The 8,866-nt window shown below is 30.8% G+C and overlaps 1 protein-coding gene across 2 annotated transcripts in view; it reads left to right on the forward strand.

Moving 5' to 3' along the window:
* Positions 1-8,866, forward strand: part of LOC126873815 (octopamine receptor beta-2R-like) — a 612,816-nt gene that overhangs the window by 335,015 nt on the left and 268,935 nt on the right. For both annotated transcript variants that reach the window (XM_050635074.1, XM_050635078.1), the window contains exon 2: positions 8,816-8,863. The gene's annotated coding sequence lies outside the window, so the exon portion shown is untranslated. The remainder of the gene's footprint in view (positions 1-8,815; positions 8,864-8,866) is intronic.

Consider the following 8,866-nt stretch of genomic DNA (forward strand, 5'->3'; position numbering starts at 1 on the left):
ATCGCACCATGAAAGTAAGACGTGCATACTTGTAGAAAAACCTAAAGATTAGAAGGTACTTAGCAATAGGTGGGTTTTAACGATAAAGCTAAATCCGGACAACTCGGAACGATACAAAGCGCGACTTGTAATAAAAGGGTGTTCACAGAAAGAAGGCATAGATTATAAGGAAACATATAGTCCCGTTGCTCGGTTTGACACAATTAGATTAATGCTCAGTATTGCAGCCAAAAATAATTTACACCTCGGACAGTTCGACATTAAAACCGCATTCTTATATGGAAGTCTGAAAGAAGATATTTATATGAAACAACCTAAAGGTTATGATGATGGTACAAATCGGGTTTGTAAATTGCTAAAAAGCCTATATGGCTTAAAGCAGTCTCCAAGATGTTGGACGGAACGTTTCACAAAATTTATCTCGAACTTAAAATTTTATCAGAGTAACGCAGATCCTTGTTTTTATATTTATACAAAAGACGACAAATTAATGTTGATGACCATATACGTAGACGATGGACTGGTAGCCGCTTCAGACGAATCTTTAATTGATAAATTCTTCGATGATTTAAATAAAGAATTCAAAATTACGAGTTTGAAAGAAGTAAAGAGTTTTCTTGGACTTGAAATTAATAGATTAGAAGATGGTTCAATATTCATTCATCAGAGTAGGTATATCGAAAACATATTGGAAAAATTTAATATGAATGAGGCAAACAGTGTTTCTACACCTATCGAGACTAATTGGAACGAAAGTAACATAGGCGATAATGATTGTAACGCACCATACAGAGAAGCCGTAGGGAACTTAATGTTTTTACAAACCGTAAGTAGGCCAGATATTAGTTTTGCAATAAATATAGCGGCGAGACACTTAGAGAATCCAAACCAGTATCAATGGAAATTAGTCAAACGAATTTTGCGCTACATAAAAGGGACCGCAGACATGGGACTCTTATATACAAAAGCAGGCAGTCTCGAAACCTTTAGCGACGCTGACTATGCAGGCGACAAAGAAACAAAAAAGTCGACATCAGGCGTTGTATGTAAGTATGCGAATGCGGCCATCACATGGCAATGTAAGCGACAACAATGTATAGCTTTATCTACGACCGAAGCTGAATATGTCAGTGCAGCCTCAGGAGCGAAAGAAATTATGTGGCTAAAGAAAATATTTCTTGAATGTAAATTAAGATCCTTAAGTATATGCTATGTGTAGACAATACTAGTGCCGTGAAATTAATTAAGAATCCAGAATTCCATCAAAGAAGTAAGCATATTGACGTAAGATATCATTTCTTGCGAGATTTATACAATAGAGGCGAAATTGATATAACGTATGTAACAAGCGAAGAGCAATTGGCGGATATATGTACAAAGGCGTTGCCAAAACCGAGATTTGAATATTTAAGGAAAAAGTTGGGTTTGAAGAGTAAAAAAGATATTAAGAGGTAATTGTTTGTAAACATGTAGAGTTTTTAGGGAGGGTGTCGAAGTGATTATTACTTCCCAAAAAAAAAAGAGGAAAAACTCTACATGATCTGTTTAGTCTTCGTTTTTTTTTTTTGTGTAATAAATTAATTTGTATGGAAAAGAGAAAGGCGGCTGGCAAATGTACTTGAGAAGGCATTGACAAATTAATTTTCAGATATTTACGACAAGAGTTAGAAAATATTAAGAGATAATTTGTAAATTTGAGATAATTGTTTGTAGGGATGTAGAGTTTTAGGGAGGGTGTTGAAGTGGTTACCACTTCTAAGAAAACTCTACATCTGGTCCTTTTTAGTTTTCTCAAGCACTGAAACCATCGACAGCGCGTAGACAAAAGACTGCGACGAAGTCAGGCCATAAACAGTAGACAGGCGACGTTGGCTTCGGGGTTTTTCAGTTATTAGGTAACACAGCTAGCGTGCGGATCTGGACCAGCTCAAATTGTATTTTTACTTATTCACTTCTATTTAAATATATTTTCTACCTTTCAATTTATCCACGTGTTTTCTCTGTTTACACACCGAATAACCTCAACAATAATGGATGAATACACCGAACCACGAGATCTGATGAAAGTTTATGAAATGTCGTTCCGGAACGACTGTCGGGCGGAAATTGATAAATCCTTGCTGGTAATTGCTATACTTAATCGTTGCATGTTTACTCCATCAAAGATCGATACCGAATAGTTTAATCAACGATAAATTTGTTCTAAGTAGATATAATTTAATTTGCTTTACGTAATTAGAAAAGTTGAAGCAAGTAAAGTGTTGTGGTTTTACCAAACACGAAAAAAGTGGAAAAATTATCTTCTTTGTAGAAATGGAATCTAACGCAAATAAATATCTGTATATTAATATGAGAATTCATTAATAAAATAAATTTTAAATACTTATTGTTTTACTTTATTAAATGATTTTCTTTCATTTCGTAAATTTTGATTTTCTTTAATAACGATCATTGTGCATTAGAATTAACGAGATAAATAAATATTATAATATTATTTTCTAATATTTGAAATATTTATCTCCTCTTTCTGAGATTATTAGAAATATAATTTTAATTTTCATTACTTCTCTCAAGGCTATGAATTTATAAGAAATTTATAGATTGCTACAAGTTCAGTGTGTGCGCGCGCACGCGCGTATCATATAAATACTTGTCATTCGATGTTTGTTGTAAGATTTTAATAGGAAATATATTAGAATAATTGGAAAAAAATTATCTAATCCAGGGCGACATATAGCAAAAAATCTAAAATACACATATTGCCTATTTTCATTCATGGTTCGCACACGAAATTTCAAACATAATGGATAAGAATCAATTAATATTTGACAAAGAAAATAAAAACATGTTTCTAAAGGTCAAATTTGATATATATTATTTAAACAGCTACTTCTTATCAAAAATTTACAGGATATCATTTTTCCACAAAAAATTTCAACAAAATTTTTTCCTACGATCAACATTTTTCAAGATATTTAAAAGATATCCTGTAATTTTTAACTTCGAAAGTTGTTTTTATTTCTTTAATATCGATGCTTGTAAATAAAGAAAAGAAAGTACCATTTTATTATTCATTGAACTCTGTGAGTAACGACTAACGGAACATTTCTCTTTGAATTAGCTCTCAAACAAATTTTGCTAAAATCAGTACGTGTGGACTGACTATATTCTCTCGTTAGAACTGAAAGAGTTATGTGATATACTAAGACATTTAATTTTTAGTAACTTACACAATTGATAAAAAATGTAAAGTATGAAACTGTATTATATTGGGTCGCTATTGGAAAGTTTGTGTCCATTTTCGGTAGGTGGCTTAGGAGGACAGGTTTGAATATATCAGAATGATCGAGAACAAATGATATGTGTACATATTCTAAAAGGTGATATTTTAGGCATCTTTAGAAAACAGTTTGATTAGGATACATTAACTTTTGTTAGTTTTATACGTTCTTAAATATGGAAGAAAACAAATTGCACTATAGGCATTTGATGCCGGAAAGGCAAAAATGCCACAAAAGTAGCCACTTCAAAAGCCGGTATTCATCAGAAAGTTATGCTCTGTGTCTGGTGGGACCGGAAGGAAATCCTGTATTATGAGCTTCTACAAAATAACCAGATGATAAATTTGGAAAAGTATTGCTCGCAATTAGACGAATTAAAGACAGCAATTGAACAAAAACGTTCAGAACTGGCGAATCGAAAGGGTGTCGTGATTCATCAGAACAATGCGTAGCTTCGTGTGTCTTTGACTACCCGACAAAAGCTATTGGAGCTTGGTTGGGATGTGCTACCACACCCACCGTATTCACCAGACATTGTACCCTCAGATTTTCACTTATTTAGGTCATTACAAAATTCACTTAATAGCAAAAACTTTAATTCTTTGAACGACGTAAAAAAATCACAGTGAAAAGTTTTTCTTCGAAAAAGCTGAAAGATTCTGGAAAGAAGGACTCATCATGTTACGTGAAAGATAGAGAAAGGTTGTAGGACAAAATAGTACCTATATAATTCAATAAATAAATATCGGAATTTAAATGTGCTGCAATTAAATTTTCTTTAAAAATCGGAACAAACTTTCCGAGCGAGCCAATAGAAGAGCTCGTTCTCAGAAATTCATGGATTGCATGTTCCTTTGTTTTCTATCACGAAACAGGAGGTATTGTATAATAAGTGAAGCAGGAAAATGAAGCGGAAGATTTCAAAAGAGAACATTATTGACAGTCACTGCTCACAGAGTTTAATAACTAATAAAATGATATTTTCTTCCTTTTCTTTTAACATTATAATGCTAACACATGATTGGCTATAATGTTCAATGCAAAAGAGTTTATTCGCCTGAAAATAATGGATCACCGATTCTGTTACCTTCGACTCTTTCGAAATTATTGACTTACAAATTATAAACGATCGAGAATAAAACTTAACAACTTCCAGTTCTCAAAACACTATCAAACTGTATATTTTGATAGAAAAAGAACATTTTAAACAATCTTTATTATTTTATATTATCTATGAATTCCATTTAGAGTTTATGAAGCCTAAACGATATAGATATTAATGGACTGTTAATGTAATTGCATAGGGTTGTGATTTTCGGAATACAAGAGGTTATATAGGGTGTCAGATTCATTTTATAAAACATTGTTAGGATATTCTGTAAGTAAAGATAAAAATAAAATGTTATAAACTTACACAGACTTTATGAAAAAGTTATAGTAAAAATACGCAATACTATCGGGCTTACTTTTTGTCCAATAAAACGTTGAGGTGTTGAAATATTTTTCTATATGTAAATTTCTGGTGGCGTAATATCTGGTGATCTTAGATACCAAAAAATCAAACCACCTCGACCTTTATCGTTAAGATTTATTCCGTTATAACTCAAAACCAATCTGTTAAAACAAATTTATTGTCATTTCGTATTTTTATTATAACTTTTTAATAAACCTCTTATGAGTCTATTTTAACATGACATTTTCTTCTTATTTTTATTTATAGAATATATTGACGTCATTTTGCGGGAAAAGAACACCTTGTAACGACTTAGGAAGTGAGCATAACGTTATTCGTAAAAGATAGGAAATGTTCACGCGCTTGTGGATTTATGTTATCGTCAAGATATGCAAATTCGTGTAACTTAAAAATTCGCAATGCGTTAAATATGTAAACAATATGCAAATATATAATAGCCATAAAAATAGGTGAAATATTTTTTTCACAACATATTCCGGCTTATCTAAGTATTTATTATCTTGTATATCTCTGCATAATTTTACGTAATTAAGCATATTTTAACGCACTACACATGGTTTGCTAAATAGAATAAATTTTACAAAGAACCTATAAAAACCACTATCTTTTAACCATCCTACACAATAGGTGTTAAATCAAATCACATAAACTATGATTTATCTTGATACGTACTGTGATTAACTTATACATAGTTTTCTGTGCAGCTAATCTTAAGATTGTGATATTTTTAAAACGATTATAGGTAGAAACAAATGTTGAAGAAAAATTTAATGCTTCGAAATCAGCGTATCATAATAGTAATTATACATATATATATATATGAATATATGAGCAATATGTGATATATGAATGAAGGATCATTGAACCATATCAATCAACAAATATCTTCATCTTCTATAAGTAATGAGGTACATATGCCAAAAATTACTAGTTTAAAATTTATTTAAAAAATTTATTAATAAAAAATATTTTATTAAAATTGATATAATAAAAATTGAAAAATTTATTACGACTTGTAATTTACGAAATTATTCTAGCACACTATGTTAGCAAATGTAAAGATGACAACAAATGGTTCAATTATCCTTCATTCCACGTTAGGCACGTTATTATCTCCTTTAGATTGTTGTATGGAAGATTTACTTTTATTTGCCACTACACCGAAATAATTCAGTAAATTTCAAATTGTAATAACTTTTAAACTAACAATTTTAAGATACCTTATGTGTAGGTACCCTGATACCTGTTTTGCAGAGGAAATAAAAATGCATCAATCCAGTGTATGTAAGAATATAATATCTATTGTATGTAGGAGGTCATGTTGTTTTTTTTAAATATTACGATGGACAAAAATACAAAAAATGTTTCAACAAAAATGTTTTATCATCAATCTTGTTATGCACGGGAATTTACTAGTATGAATTATTTGTAACTTATGGCTTTTTAAATTTCATTTCACAGTATTAGCTTAATTTTGCAAAAGGATACTGTACGCTTACCCATATTAATATTCGAACATGCACACTACGTCTGTATTTGTTGTTTTGTAGAATTGTACAATTAAACATTATTGTTAAAAAAAACATTATTTACCTAATTAAGCTACGATAAATGAGTTATATCCTCGTAGAGCAGCAATACGATATTTAACTATAATACTATAAGCAATACGATAAAATAAAAAAATATACATATCGGGCAGATCAAGCTGTCATATTTCTCTAGAATAAACGAGGTTCTTGAATAATTAGAGTCTATGAAAGAACAAAGAACCGTTTGGTAAGAGCAAATGTCCTAGTATACATATACGTGCCTTCATGCAAGTTTGCCGCCGCTTTCACGGGAAGTTCAACATTCTTAATTACACGGGCTGTAGAACTTTAAAGACGCCGTCGGAGGTAAGCCTATCCTCCATAGTTCGCCGAGAATCCTAATTCTCAGGTAGACACAATGATCGCGTTCGCGGCATTAATTTTATAGGGGAACTTTCGTAATTTGACGCAACAACGTCGGTGAGAATGCGATAGTATCATCATGCTACCACCATCCTCGAAACTTAATATTACACTCCGTATAAGTAATACCAAAATTTGTCATTAAGCGGGATCCTCAGCTTTCGTTTCACTTGGATTACGTACTATCGATTTATCGTATTTGAATTAGATTATTTTACAAGGTGAAACTTTCATCTTGAAATGGTATTTGATCTTCCGTAGACCGATTCACGATCCAAAGTCTGAACAAAATCTTACATTTAATTTTCTTTGAAAAAAATTTTTACTTCTTAACAATTTTACTTAACAAAATTTCAACAAAAAAGGAAAGGATTAATAATAGCAGTATGTAGTCAACATTAGCTATATGTCACATATTAATGTATTTAGAATATTGAATTGTTGATTATACATTAGGTTTAGTAGCTTGTATTTTGAACAATCGTAAACGAAAGGTTTTCTTAAATTTTTATAGAAATGCTGAATATCCGAAAAGACAGGCAGACATTATATCTTACATATAAACGTAAAGAACTGAGCCTAGAAAAATTCACAAACCGTTAGCGAAGATGAATGGATTACAGTTGAGGAAAAAAAGTGGGTCACACATGTAAGTAGTAAACAGAAGGAAAACAAAAGAAAAGTAGAGTATTCACGACACGTAAAGAAATGCTGACTTTGCGTCTGCCGATTACTTCTGCTTGGCTGAACACGGCCCGGAGCATGGACACCGGTTAAAGAGCGATATAACCGATACATTTTTCAAGCGGATGTGCTGTTTCCCGTTACGGAGCTGGAAAATGTTTCAGATGTAACTCTTTAACACGATGGCAGTCATGTGAATTTTTTAGACTTGCTTCCTCTCTTGTTCTTACATCATATACTGCAATATTACTATTGGATTGGCAACTAGGTGATTGCAGATTTTGTCATTAGGAGGTATTGACAAAGTCCGCAATCACTTAGTTACCAATCTAATACAATGTACAAGTTCATCCACTTCGAATTTTCACGTTATTTTCAAATATAAAAAATTTAAAGAGTGAAACATACAACCTTTTAAAATAACTTAGTGTAAATAATAAACTGAATAATTAAGAGTTATTTATTTCTAATATAATTTCATTATTATTTAAATTTTAAACGATAATTCTAGATTAAAAGAACACAATTTGTGTAAACACATCAAGGAATTAAAAATTATCATTTAGTATTATTCTAAAATAATAACTTAAGCGACTTAAAAACATTTATTTATGATACGATTCCAGTGTAATTTGAATACTTATGAAATAATTATGAGGTAATCATTATAGTTCCATTTACACAAACCTGTCCTCAACTAAGAGAATATTGTCCAATAGAATTCCTCGTATTTATCATTTTTTTCTTTTTATATTTGCGTGTAAAATTTATTTCTTTAGTTTGCTGGTATTGCAATGATTATATCAATTACTAACAATATCAAGTTTACCTTAATTTTAGGTCGTGTACTAAATTCATATTCGTGAACCAGGTCTATACGAATTTTTAAAGTGTTGAAGATTCAAAGAAATTACTATAATGATGCATATTCGAATAATTCTATAAATGTGAAATGCATGCTAAATGTAAGGAAAATATCTTCTTTCTGCCACGTTTCCTGTATTTTTGAACAGTACAATTAATTACAGAACGAATATAAATGCTTGTGCGGTAATGCGAAATTGAAATAAATTAGGAGCGTTAATGAGATTAATGATAATGTAGAAACAAAGCAAATTGAAAGAATTAATTAAAGCTCGGCCATAAATAAAATCCGAAGTGAAAGTCATAGAAGATTTGAATGTATTTATAACAAGTAACAGCAGATAATTAATTTAAGAAAATGCATCTTGTTTCTTTTCTGAATATTTTATATATTTTTAAATAGCAACTTCAGTACTGTTCAATAATATACTGTCCTGATATTTATTCTCTTTCTTTGTCAAAATTGAAATATAGAATAATAATTAGAATAATTAATTTTCTATTGTTGCAATGATGAAAAAGGTTGATAATAATATATTTTGTTTCATTCGTTTCAGATCCAACGGTGTAAAATTTCATATCTGCTCGCAAAAGAATTTTTCAAGGTG

This window comes from Bombus huntii, chromosome 15 (genome assembly GCF_024542735.1).
Source record: "Bombus huntii isolate Logan2020A chromosome 15, iyBomHunt1.1, whole genome shotgun sequence".
NCBI lineage: Eukaryota > Metazoa > Arthropoda > Insecta > Hymenoptera > Apidae > Bombus > Bombus huntii.